The 13,423-nt window shown below is 45.0% G+C and overlaps 1 protein-coding gene across 20 annotated transcripts in view; it reads right to left on the bottom strand.

Annotated features, from left to right (window-relative positions):
• The window catches only part of KCNMA1 (potassium calcium-activated channel subfamily M alpha 1), a 696,711-nt gene that overhangs the window by 536,512 nt on the left and 146,776 nt on the right, over positions 1–13,423 (bottom strand). The window contains exon 3 of one of the 20 annotated variants that reach the window (XM_037497371.2): positions 657–1,546. The exons of the other annotated variants lie outside the window; for them this stretch is intronic. The gene's annotated coding sequence lies outside the window, so the exon portion shown is untranslated. Of the gene's footprint in view, positions 1–656; positions 1,547–13,423 lie in introns of those variants that run through there. 20 annotated transcript variants of the gene reach the window in all.

Here is a 13,423-nt window from a genome sequence, read left to right as displayed (position 1 = left end):
TGCGGGTTCGATTCCTGGCCGGCCAGGCAGATACCCACATGGCGTGGCAGACCTCTCCTGCCTCGCCCACTGCTCCCCTCAGCAGTGTCTTCGGTCCATCTGCCTGTTCTGCTCCCCGCTCTATCTCTGGTGAATCCTCTCACCCTCCCATACCTCTGACTGTACCCCAGTTCTTGTATAATAAACAAATCTTTATAAATAAATAAATAAATAGAAAGATAAATAAATAAATAAATAAATAAATAAATAAAGCTGGTATATGCAAATGTCCCCTCATCAGGGCAGATATAAAAGAATCTTTAGAGTAGATTCCTTTGGAGAGAGGTTTCAGGGATAAGGGTGGGTAGAAAAAACTCATTTTTCATGTTATACCTTTAAGAATTATTTGAAAGTTTAGCATATGTGTAACCTTTTTTTTTTAAATTAATGCTTTAAGGTTTCACATATACCCACTCATGTCAGAATAACGTTCCCTTATAATAATATGTGCTCATTCGTAGAATTACAGATGACGATGATTTTCTTTATAATTTTTTTGTATTTTCTAAGTTTTTTTACCATAAGCACATAATTTAACCATTAAAAAATTTAATTTTACCATTAAAAAAACTTCTTAAACTTTAAGCAACCTATTAGAAAGAGCATATATTGTTTCTAATAAAAATCCTTATAGATGTCTGGGGTTTCCCAACTCAGTCCCACCCAAAGGGGCACACTGTCCTGAGTCCAAGGAAGGAAGGGGCCACCTGCGATCCATTATCAGACCAGCTAACCAGCAGAATCTAGCCTCAAATCTCAGGTGAAGTCACTCCCCATCATTCCTGGGCCCCTGAGTCACAGGTCAGCCTGTCACAGAAGCACCCCAGAAGTAGACGAGAGGAGAATCTTCTTAATTTCATCCTGACCAGTACATGGGCTAGAGGACAATACACAGATGAAGGAAGGAACTCCTCAACCCTGAAGGTGATCTGTCCACCAATGATGTCACATACCTGAAATCCATCCTTATAAGTGGGTGTAGTTCAGGTGAGGAGGTAAGAAGGTATAACTAATTCCAGACAGAAAGTGAACAGATCCTGAACAGCAGAGCTATATGGAAAAGCAAAATTAGGGTTCAGAGAACAGAAGCTCACTTCTGAAGCTCAAGTCTGGGGTACAAGAATAATATCCAGAAGAGGGGGCACAAATACAGAGTGCCTCTGTCCAGGTGAAGGCAGTCTCTGCACAAGTGGGCCAACAAATTTAGTGACTGCACCCACCTATAAGGACGGGGTCCAGTTATGTGGCATCACGGAGACCTCTTTGGTGATTTGCATGGTCTCATTGGTGGACAAATCACCTTCAGGACTGAGGTGTTCCTTCCTTCATCTGCATAATGTCCTCCAGCCTATGTTCTGGTCAGGATGAAATTAAGAGGATTCTCCTCTCATCTACTTCCGGGATGCCTCTGTGTTAGGCTGCCCTGTGACTGCCCTCCAGGCAGCCAGTCACCACCAAGTCAAGAAACCTATATTTGCAGAGACATAGGTGCCTTGTTTTCTTCTCCCTGGGGGAAATAGATAGATGATAAGCAATAGAACACAAAGATATTCACAAAATGTGTTTGAAATTCACTAGTCCTTTTACCACGGGAAACCAAACCTATTAAATATTTTCCTGAGGAATACCCCTGGCTCTGACTAAACTCGACATATCCTTCACTACAAAATCTCTGCTAATAGCAGTGAGAATAAAAGCACAGATCTTGTAATTTGCTCATTGCTCTAGACATGAGTTGGCATCCCAAGAGAGCAAAGGGCTTTATAGCAATGTTCTGCAAGACCCTCCTCTTCCTTCCACCCACCAACTGGAAGGGAGAGGTTACCAGAGTTTCATCTTCTCCTTTCCTGGGCCCCCATTCAGTCTGGGCCCCCCAAACAGGAGAATAAGACTGGCTGCACCACCTGCGGTTACCCAGACCACAAGTAGTACCCTAAGTCAGATAGGATGATCCCATGGAGGGTCACACAACTGATATCTAAACAGGGTCCTTCTCTACAGACTGGTGGGGGGAGGGTAACTTTTAGAAAAGTTTATTAGAGAATGAAGTAAGTTGGTTAATTTAATTGGAGCGTGAAAGACATTTTGATGGTGATGAGGAGGCGAGGTGATGATTTATTTATAATCGACAAGGTTGTATCGAGCTGCTGAGATAATTATACACTCTAGAAACACACAGGCAAAACCCTTTCATATGGAGTTGGCAATTGGGGTCGTTATGAAAAATCCAGGCAGGGAGGCTCCCTGTCTGCCTGAGTCTGACCCACCATAAAGTCACTGGCTGCTGGTTGCTACCAACCCCAGCTGTAAATTTGGGATTGGATAATCTCTAGATTCCCTTCTAAAAATGAGGCCTCTTCCAAAAATTAGTATGTAGCCCCCATCTGCTTCCCATCTCAATGCAGGGACAAAGAAAGAGCCTTCATCTTAAACAGATCTGCTGGTTTGGTTTTGTTGTTCCAAGCCTTGAATCCTCCCTAATCAAGATGCTGAGGAAGACTTCGGACAGTGCAGCTTCATGTTTAAGGGCATGACTCAGAGATGTTCCTTCATCTCTCTGCACTTTCATCCTCTAGAAATCCATGTCTCCAAGGGTGTGGCACAAAACCTGATACAGAGGAAGCCCTCGTACACAGCAAAAACTCACTGTCACTACTTTAGGTTAAGTTATGGTAAAGGACACCTTAAAGGTTGACCTCTGTCCCTTAATAATTAGTGGCTCCAGCTTGACGTATTTGTGTGGAGTCCAGGTTGGCTCCTGTGGCCACCACTTGATTCTCTAAGCACTCACATCACTCACCTGAACAATCCAATCAAAATTTTTTTCCCAGGGATAAGCCAAAAAATCACTAGAATGGAGATTTTGGAATCCAATTTCTAATACCCACTTAGAAATACCTGCTTGTATGAGAAGTTCCAGAAATAGAGGTAGTCCCCTCTATTCAAAGACTCTCCAAAGGACGTAGCAGGACCTGATATATTCCTGTCCTGAAACAACTATAAAATCAAACAAGACACTTGAAACAAGGGCTTGCAGACACTGGAGCTCAGGCAGGGCAGGACAGGGATCCCCGAGAGAGGGAAGCCCTAGGATTGCCCCAGGCTCCAGCCAGGAATGTCCAGGCTGCTGCACAGGGAAGGGACCAAGGCAGAACCAAGCTCCTGAGTTGAGGAGATGGAGGGGGGATTCCAGGGAGACTGAGGCAGCAGAAGTTCAAGGGTAACACACCAGAGGTTGGCGGAGGGGCCCTTTGAGTCTTTAGCTAAGTATCAATCAGCTCAGATAGGTGAGGAAACCACCCAAAGTGTGCGTTTGGGGATGTAGAGGGTGGGAAGTGAGAGAATGAGAGCGACCATCCTGAAAGATGAGAACAAGCAGAGAACAAGCCCTGGAGCTCACATGGGACTGGGAATAAGATATGTCCCACCAGCCAGAGCAGGAAACCTCAAAATTGATGGGATGCCAAGTAGAGAACTATTATAGGATGAACCGTATTCCATCAAAATTCCTATGTTGAGGCCCTGACCCTCAGTGGCTCTGCATATAACTGAATTTGGAGATAAAGTCCTCAATGGGGCAATTAAATCAATATATGGTCAAAAGGGTGGTTCCTAGTCCTACATGACGTGTGTCCTTTTAAGAAGAACAGATCAGGAAACACAGAGAGAGGGATGAGTGTGTGAGGAAACAGCAAGAAGGAAACATCAAAGGGAGGCCTGAGAAGAAACTATCCCACAACACATGGACCTGGGACTTCAAGCCTCCCAAAGCATGAGAAAATCAATTTCACCTGTTACAACCACCTAATTTATGGTACTTTGTTATGGCAGTCCTAAGATACTAATATGGATACCAAGAATGGTATCGCCTCTGTAGTCGGGAAAAGTTAGCCCTAGGTTAAGGCAGCTCTGGTAAAAAACATAAAAAGCAAGACCAAAATGGATCCAAGTGTTTCCATGTAACTTAATCACATCCTAGAACAAAGCTCAAGAATATCTATTGGAGGGCCTCCCCGGTGGCGCAGTGGTTGAGAGCTGGGCTGCGAAGCTGCCTGTGGCCTTTGTGGCGCCAGTTCGATCCCCAGCTGGCGAGAGTCCCACATTGCACGCAGACCTCTCCTGCCGCACCCACTGCTCCCCTCAGCAATGTATTTCATCAGTGTGTCTGTTCTGCTCCCCACTTTGGATCTGGTGAATTCTCTCACCCTCCCGCACTTCTGACTGTACCCAGTGCTTGTATAAATAAAATAAATAAATCTTTAAAAAAAAAAAAAAGAATATCTATTGGAGCACTACAATATCCAGCACCCAACAAAGTAAAATCTACAATGCCTGAGGGCCTCCCCTGGTGGCGCAGCGGTTGAGCGCTGGGCTGTGAAGCTGCACACAGCCTCAGCAGCGTCGGTTCGATCCCCAGCCGCCAGCAAGGGTCCCACATGGCGCGCAGACCTCTCCTGCCGCCCGCTGCTCCCAATATACGTCAGTCCTTCTGCCTGCTCTGCTCCCCGCTCTGGCTCTGGTGAATTCTCTCACCCTCCCGCGCTTCTGACTGTACCCAGTGCTGTATACATAAATAAATAAATAAATAATCTTTAAAAAAAAAAAATCTACAATGCCTGACATCCAATCAAAAATTATCAGGCATGCAGAGAAGCAGGAAGATGCAACTTATAATGAAAAGGATTATTTCATTGGAACTTCCCAAAGCAATTCTGTTTTCATATCCACAGCGGATTTCAAAACCCTGCCTAGAACCCACCTGGCCCCAGAAATGCAGTTGAAAATGATGCTCAGTGTCCTGCAAGAGACTTGCTTGATCTTTTTCACTATCAAGAGATTCATTCTGAGGGGGAGACAGAGGAAACAGAAATGCCCACTTTCTACCTCGCTCCTCTCTGTCTACTGACAGTGTCACCTTTGCCTTTCCTAACTATCTCATTTTGTTCATCTTCTAAGTTTGGGCCTATTATTTTACAAAGGTCTGGAGCTATCTTTAGCAGTTTCTACCAGTTTGGGTCTAGCTTTCCTGAGCCTCTTTTGATCAGCCCTAAGTTAGAGGACTTTTCACTTTTCACTCCTAGGAGCCTATTAAAATCAATTTGTTGGCAATGGCTACATATGAACTTTTGATGCCTTCACCCTTTTCCTCTTCGCTTAGGGACTAATGCTGTAATGACTTAACTAGTGGCACACTCAAATGCTCTGGTTAGAGGCTTCCATCACTCTTGGGTACTACTCTTTCTTAAAGTCCTCCTAAGAACAGCTGTGTAAGCAACATAAAGAAATAAGAACTCCATCAACAGACCCAGGCATGCCAAGCACCACAGCTATACAGCCTGTGAGTACAGAATGCTCTGCAATTTTCCAGAACTCTGATCTTCCTGCCATGAGGGCACCTGAAAGAGTTGGCCAAGTCCAGGACAGTGGCTCTCACGGGTACCTTGCTAGAGGCTGCCTTAACTTCCTCTTGTAACTTTTATACTAATCTATGTTCCTTCAAGTCATAATATCCCAGAATAATATACCAACTTTGGTCTCTTTCCATTATCCATGTATTCCTTTATTTAAGCAAAAAAGTACTTATTGAGTTCCTACTGTATCATGGTAGCATTTTCAAGTCCTATTATCCTTTAGAATCTCACTCTCCAACCAGGGAGGCAGGAGAGATGGTAATTACCCCCATTTTAGAAGTGAGGAACCTGAGACCTCTAAAAGGAGGTCTAAAAGGAACCTGCTTAAGGTCACACATCAAATGAAGTGTGGAACCAGGATCAGGAACCCAGGTCTCCAAGAACCAAGCTTATCAAAGACACATCTTGCTCATTGCAACCATAAGCACGAAACTGGTGAGAATGAACAGTCAGAATGTCCCCTGCCCTCCTTGCCTATTCCAGGTCTCCTTATAATTCCCCATTTCAAGTACACTCCTTGGCAGTCCAAAGGAGCTGTGATTTCCTTCTCCCTGCTCATTCACATTTGATGGCTTCATACAAAAATTAAAGTGAACTTCCCCTAAATTTACATCTGCCCTCACTGCCTAGGTGGTGGACTAATATCATGCAGGCTCAAAAGACTCAAGAATGAACTCAGACAGGGCACAAAGTAGCTATAAACTGCAACACTGCACACCTCCTTATGAGCCACCTTCAAGGACACTTCCATCAAGCCTGACTTGCACAGAAGGCTGTCCTCCAGGAAAGGGCAGATTGGAGAAGTTGCCAGCCCCTGGGCCAGAGCAGAGAGAACTGAAAAGAAATTCCCTCCCCCATCACCACTATGCTGGGTAGAAACTGGGTCAGAGCTGGTCAGCCCATTCATTTAATCCAAGCTCCCCCTCTCCATTCAGCATTTAGTCTTCAGAGCTTTCAGTCCAAGGAAGCTATTGCCTTGGCAAAATAAACAAAATAAATTAAGCCCGTGCACTTTGATCTCATGGCTTTTGTGCAATTGATGGACTGAATAGAAACAATCTGCAGTCCTCCTGGCATCTCAGAGACACCAAAAAAATCCAGTCACAGTTTTGGAAGGCAGAAAGTCAACTTCTAGTAACCTGTCAGACACTCTGCTGAGAATGGAGCCTGGCTAAGGGAGGGGCTCTTTGCTCTCAATCACTTGGGCAAGAAGCATCTGTAGGGGGCAAGGCTGGGCCTTGACTGTCAAGAGCCTAAGATGGTAAAAACTCTCATTTGGCTTTAGTCACTAGGTTTTTGGGGGTTGGTTTTGTTTTTTATTTGTAATTTGGGGAGGGGGTTGGTCCTCATTCCCACTCCAGTGCCTTTGCACTGGACACTTGTTCTCATCTGCCATATTTTCTCTCTAAACCTTGAAAAGCTGACTCCTTTCTACCCTCCCATCTCAGCTTTAACACCACCTTCTAGGAAGGGCCTTCCCCATCAAAAATAACTGCCATACTCAGCACCTATTACCCTATCCCATCACCCCATTCTGTTATCTTCTTGGCTCTTATCACCATCAGAAGCTACTCGTTGTTATATTTGTTCTCTTACTTATTTTTTTGAGTGCACAACCACCTCCATGATAGAAGGAATAGTATCTATATTGTTCAGTACTGCCTCCCCAGCACTTAGCAAACTCCTGGCATATGGCAGGTACAAAATACAAGTTTACTGAAGGAGGGAGACAGAATGAAGGAGACCTGGGTTTTATTTCCAGCACCAGCTCTGCAAACCAGACCAATGGTGTGGCTACTATAGCAGAAGCATGGAGGAAGCAGCAGGTCTGTGTGTTTGACATCAGGAAGGCCACCCAGGAAGATGAAACACTCTCCAGTTGCCTCTGGAAACCTCTGGAAAGGCAAAGAACAGAGGGGGGACTTCTTAACAGGCCTGCTCAGCTAGGACAACTGAAGGGACAGCAACCAGTTAGCAGAAAAAAACCTAGACCAAAAGTATATACAGCCAGGGGTTCCTCTGCACCTTAGATTACCTGTGCATAAGATGAGGTGTTTGCATTGCCAATTACACTGAAGCTTCTGGTAAGCACAGAGCACCTTGAAAATTTGAAGACACCGAATCTCTTTCTAGAGAATGCAATTACACAAATAAAAACAAATCATACCGATGTTTCCTAGAGGTGCAGACTCCCCGAAGCTCATGCACAGGTCCCAGGCTGAGAACAGCTCATCTAAAGGCTCTCTTAGGCCCCCGGGCTGCTCATTTGCCTGCCTGTGCTCAGACCCAGCCCTGACCCCTCCTCTACACAAGCACCACCTCCCATCCACAGCCTGCCTCAAGCATTCTGCCTTCTGGTAGGTCTGGCCAATAGGAACAGAGACAGATGTCTCAAGGGTAAGAGCAGGGGAGAAGCCAGCGTATACTCCCTGTCTCTTTATTTTGGGTGGTGAATCCACAGTGGCTCTACTATCTCTGGGTCTCCTGATCTCCCCAGGGAGTCCCTTCCTCTGTGGCCCCCATTCTCCCCCCAGCAGGCTGCTGGAGATCCTAGGCTCTAGGGAACCACCTCCTCCTTGTCTCTCTAACCCTGGGGATGCTGGCAGCAGCTTCCTGCTGTTGCTGTTCTTGGGGTGGTTTCTCCATTTCCTGCTTGGCTTTTGATGGCTTCCAACACCTTTATAACTAGCTCCCTATAAACTAGAACATAAGCTCTAGTTTCCTGAACAGTCCCTGATGGGTCAGCACTCTCTCCAGCATGGACCTTCAGAGGGCCTCTGAGCTTCTGGGAAGGTCAAGAAGAAGGAGGGGGCTTGAATAATGCACATTGCCTGCAAATGCAATGTCCCCATCCAATCCGGTGCCATTCCAGGAAAAAACTAAGAAGGAAAAGCTTCGCAATCACCACCTCGTTAAACTGTTTGCTGCCTTTTTGTGGATGACAGGAACAAATGTGAGGCCCTGAGCAGCCATCCGTTAAATCATGCTCTTGATCTGATCAAACAGCAGCCTAGGCAAGTTCTCCCAGAGTTCCTGCTCAGGAGCTCATGCTAGCCACTAAGTGCTCCCTGACAAAAGGTCCAAGCACACAAGACAGCATCAGGGCATGTGCAGCCAGGGGCCTGGGCAGCCAGGAATGCCAGTCCTGTAGCATCAAAGGCACACCATCTGGATTCCACCAGCCACAAACAGGCATTCTTCCACCTAGAGAGAACCTGCATCTGAGGCACTTCACCTTGGATGGACCCCACAGGAGTCCACATTCTCTCTGCACTCACTTTTAAATGATTAGTCCTTCGACAAATGGAGTGCCCTTCTTCCTTCCAACCATTCTGCAAGGCAGGTAGGCTGGCACGGGGCCAAGTGTGCATGCAAGATTAGCCTGAGTACGTCACTGAGGAATGACGTACAGAAAGGTTCAGTGGCTTGCCCAAAGCCACATATCCATGTTGAAGCATTGCCAGGATTAGAAGCCAATTAGAACTCCCCCTCATACATATTGTACATATGTACAAATACAAACCTCAACACCCCTAGATGCTGGGGTTTCCATGCAGACTCATGGTGTGGATTTCAGTGCAGAATGAATCACATGAAAGCACTGCCATTCAAACAATTTTTGACCTAAAAAAATGGCATGAGCTCTTCACTCATATGGCTTGAAAGAACAGTTTTTCCAGAAAAGAGGCCAGTCAGAGAGGAGGTCTGTTTGTAATGGTCAGGGCTTGCAGACACTGAGGCTCAGTCCCACTGGGACCTTTGGGAACCACAGCAGATCTGCCCTGTTCAACAGGGCCGGCACAGTTACACCCTGCCACTTACATTTAAATCCTGGAAATTAAAAAAAAAACAGTTCCTTAGTCAGACTAGCTACATTATAGCAGCTCCATAGCCATATGTGGCCAGTAGATATGCCATGCAGAAAGCACAGGTACAGAACATGTGTCCATCAGTGCAGAAAGTTCTATGGGCAGTGCTGGCATAGAATATATGCCTCAAAGATGTGGCATCTGAGGGTGGAAATTCAGGGTATTTATACTCCCTTAGGATCTATGATTTGGACTGTTCATGGGAACATTGATTCCAGGTACTTCCAGCTGTCCTGGTTCACTTCTGCGCCAGGGAGCGAGAAGGAAGGATGGTGACAGTAGGAACAGCTGGGTGGGAGATCAGTGATGCGTGCTGAGGGACATGGGCAGTGCATGACATCACCTGCTACAATCACCAGCCCCCCTGCACATAACTCTCTGCTCTTATCCAAGACTCTCTGGGTATAGGCATTTTGACAGTTCCCCTGCTCAATCCACATAGGTCAATAGCCCCAGAATCTTCTGGTCTGATGAAGTCATTCTTCTCTGGACAACATACCAAGCACAACACCACCCAGCCCTTCCATGCATGTACGCCTATGGCAGGCTGCTAGGACACAGAACACAGCATGTGGCCACAACTGACTGATAAGTGAGATGACGTGGTCCTACAGAGACACTCTTGTGAGCAGTCCCTGGCTAATGGCAGGCAGGTGTTGTCTCCAAAAACTATCCAGTGTTTAAGAAATAGACCTAACTATTTGGAGGCATTAGGCAGGCTCGTCCCTCAATACCCATATCATGGCAATTTCCAAAGGAGCATGCTGAGACATCACTGCCCTCAAAAGTCTGGCAAGGTCGAGGTAGTGCTCTGTAGCCCAGCACTCAAATTCATCTTCTCAGCCTGCCCTCCTTTCCCAGGACCTGCTGTCATCACAGCATAGTAGTCAGCATGCTAGGCCTCTGGAATTGACTGCCTGGGTCAACACCCATCTCCTACTTCCTAACTGGGTAGCTTTAGGCATGTTATATTATAACTCTGAGCCTGAATTCCCTCATCTATAAAATGAACACAAGAATAATACCTTCTTAGTAGGGCTGTTACAAGGATTAAATGAGTCTGTGTTTGTAAAGGACTTAGAACAGGGGTAGCAAACTTGTTCTATAATGAGGCTGTAGTAAATATTTTAGGCTTTGCAGACCAGGTGGTCTCTGTCATAGCTTCTCAACTCTGGCATGGAGCTCAAAGTAGCCCTAGGCAATATGTAATGAATGGGGAGGAATATTTCAATAAAACTTTATTTATAAAATCAGGAAGTGTACAAGATTGCCCTGCAGGCTGCATCTTAGGAAAATGCCAACCTTAACTTAGAAAAATAAGTGTTCTAAATTATTGATGAAATTCATATGGAATCACAAAAAACCCCGAATAGCCAAAGCTCTCCTGAAAAAAAAAGAAGGGAATGGAGGCATCAGACTCCCAGACTTCAAACTATACTACAAAGCCATAATCATCAAAACTGCATGGTATTGGAACAAGAACAGACATACAGACCAATGGAATCGAATAGAAAATCCAGAAATAAACCCACAGATTTATGGTCAACTAATCTTTGACAAAGGAGCAAAGACTATGCATTGGAGCAAAGAAAGTTTGTTCAATAAATGGTGCTGGGAAAACTGGGTCGCTACATGCAAAAGAATGAAGCTTGACCACCACCTCACACCATACACAAAAATCAACTCAAAATGGATTAAAGAACTAGACATAAGACCTGAAACCATAAAATATATAGAAGGAAATATAGGCGAAACACTACGTGATTTGCACATCAAAGACATCTTTACAGACACATCACCCAAAGCAGTGATAGTGAAGGCAAAGATAAACAGCTGGGACTATATCAAATTAAAGAGCTTTTGCACAGCAAAAGAGACAATAACAAAAACAAAGAGAAACCCCACCAACTGGGAGAACATTTTTGCACCCAACACTAATGATAAAGGACTGATCACAAAAATCTGCAAAGAGCTGATGAGACTCAACAACAACAAAGAAAATAATCCAGTCAAAAAATGGGCAGAAGAGCTTAAAAGAAACTTCTCTGAAGAGGAAATGCAAATGGCCAACAGGCATATGAAAAAATGTTCAACATCACTTGTCATCAGGGAAATGCAAATCAAAACTACCATGAGATACCATCTTACACCAGTGAGAATGGCACATATTAAAAAAACTAGCAACAACAAATGTTGGCGAGGGTGTGGAGAAAAAGGAACTCTTCTGCACTGTTGGTGGGAGTGCAAACTGGTCCAACCACTGTGGAAAGCTGTGTGGAGATTTCTGGACCTACTAAACATAGAGCTTCCATATGATCCAGCAGTTCCACTCCTAGGTATTTACCCAAATGACACAGAAACATCAATTCCAAAGAACACCTGCACCCCTATGTTTATAGCAGCACTGTTTACAATAGCTAAGCTTTGGAAACAACCCAAATGCCCAAAAATAGATGACTGGATCAAGAAGATGTGGTACATATATACCATGGAATATTACTCAGCATTCAAAAAAGATAAACACATGCAATTTGCTGCAACATGGATGGCGCTGGAAGGGATCATGCTCAGCGAAATAAGCCAAAAAGAAAAAGAAAAATACCGGATGGTCTCACTCATAGCAGGAATCTAGAAAACTTAAATAAGGGACCAGGAAAATGAATAACTATAAGAAAGTGAAAATCAAAATCAACAAAAAACTATGAACCAGAGACACTTTTAGGGGGGCGGGGGCGGGAGGGGAGGGATTGGGGTCAGAATGGGGGGCTGCAATTGTATGGGGAATATAACAATAAAATTTATAAAAAAAAAAAAAGAAAAAAAAAAAAGAAAAATAAGTGTTCTATAGAAAGTGCTGGATTAATGGAATAAAGATGCCCTCACCTCTCAGATTTTCCTTGCTGTTTCCTCTTCCTCCCCTGACCCATCCTTCCAGATCCCCGTGCTTGCTCTTCCATGGTGACACTTTTCCCTGACTGCCATTTGTGGAGTGATTTGTGCTGATGTGGAATCCAGAGGTTCCTATGAGATGAGTATAAGATCCAGGATCTTCATTTTACAGGTGGGGAAATGAGGCCCAGAGAGACCAAGAGTCGTTCTCAAGGTCAGGACCATGCCCCCAATTCAGTGCAGGCTTAAGCTTTACAATGCTATAATATTAGAGGGAAAGACGCACAGATTGCTGGGCAATGGAATTTCCATTGTCAACTACCTACTGTCCATTTCCAGGGTAGTAGTAACTTTATTTTGGGGTTGGGCTAGGCTTCCGTGCCCCAGAAACTCTGTGCTTCCAGCCTCAGTGATCCTGTTGGCTTTTTCTTCCTCTCCCTTCACCTGTGAGTACTACCCAGTGTCTTCTCTGTGGAGGGGACATCTAAGGTAGGCCCAAATAAAGACCCATTCCACAGAGAACATGTCTCTGTCCCAACCCTTACTTGATCTAAGCTACCAAGTGCAGATTCCTAGTACTGCGGCTATTTGGGTGTCCCCACTGAGGACACAGTCATGTATACACAGGCACACGTATACACATTCACATTCATGTAAATATACATGCACACAAAGACACATGCACACACTGACATAAACATACCCGGGCCTACATATTCACACAGACCCACAAACACCTGTATAAACACATGACCACACAGTGACACAAACTCATACAAGTACATGTACTGACACAAAAATATGCACATACCCACAGGCAAGCACGCACAATTATATACATGCACACATGAACACATCAGCGTAAGCATACATACTAACACATAAAAACACATTCTCACAGACATATTTTCAAACATAAACACAAACATGTGCACTCAAATAGGCACATGAACACACACACTTACACACCTATTCATACCCATGGAAACCTTTCACATCCATAGCATCCTGCCTGGTGCCCTCCACACAGACGTCACTGACATCCATGGACATCAGGATGCCTGGCTAACCATGCCACCCTTGAGGTTCATAGCAGCTCTGAGCACCCCATCCCTCCCAACTCAACCACACCCCTGGCCCAGAGAGACCTTTGCCAGCCTGTCCAGCTTGGGAGCCAGTCGGCCTCTTGCTGGACTCTGGGAGGGCAGCTGCTCA

Source organism: Talpa occidentalis, unplaced genomic scaffold (genome assembly GCF_014898055.3).
Source record: "Talpa occidentalis isolate TD23 unplaced genomic scaffold, MPIMG_talOcc4v2.1 talOcc4.8, whole genome shotgun sequence".
Taxonomy (NCBI): Eukaryota; Metazoa; Chordata; class Mammalia; order Eulipotyphla; family Talpidae; genus Talpa; species Talpa occidentalis.
Note: the sequence above shows the minus strand (reverse complement) of the source record. Positions and strands in the feature narration are given on the sequence as shown.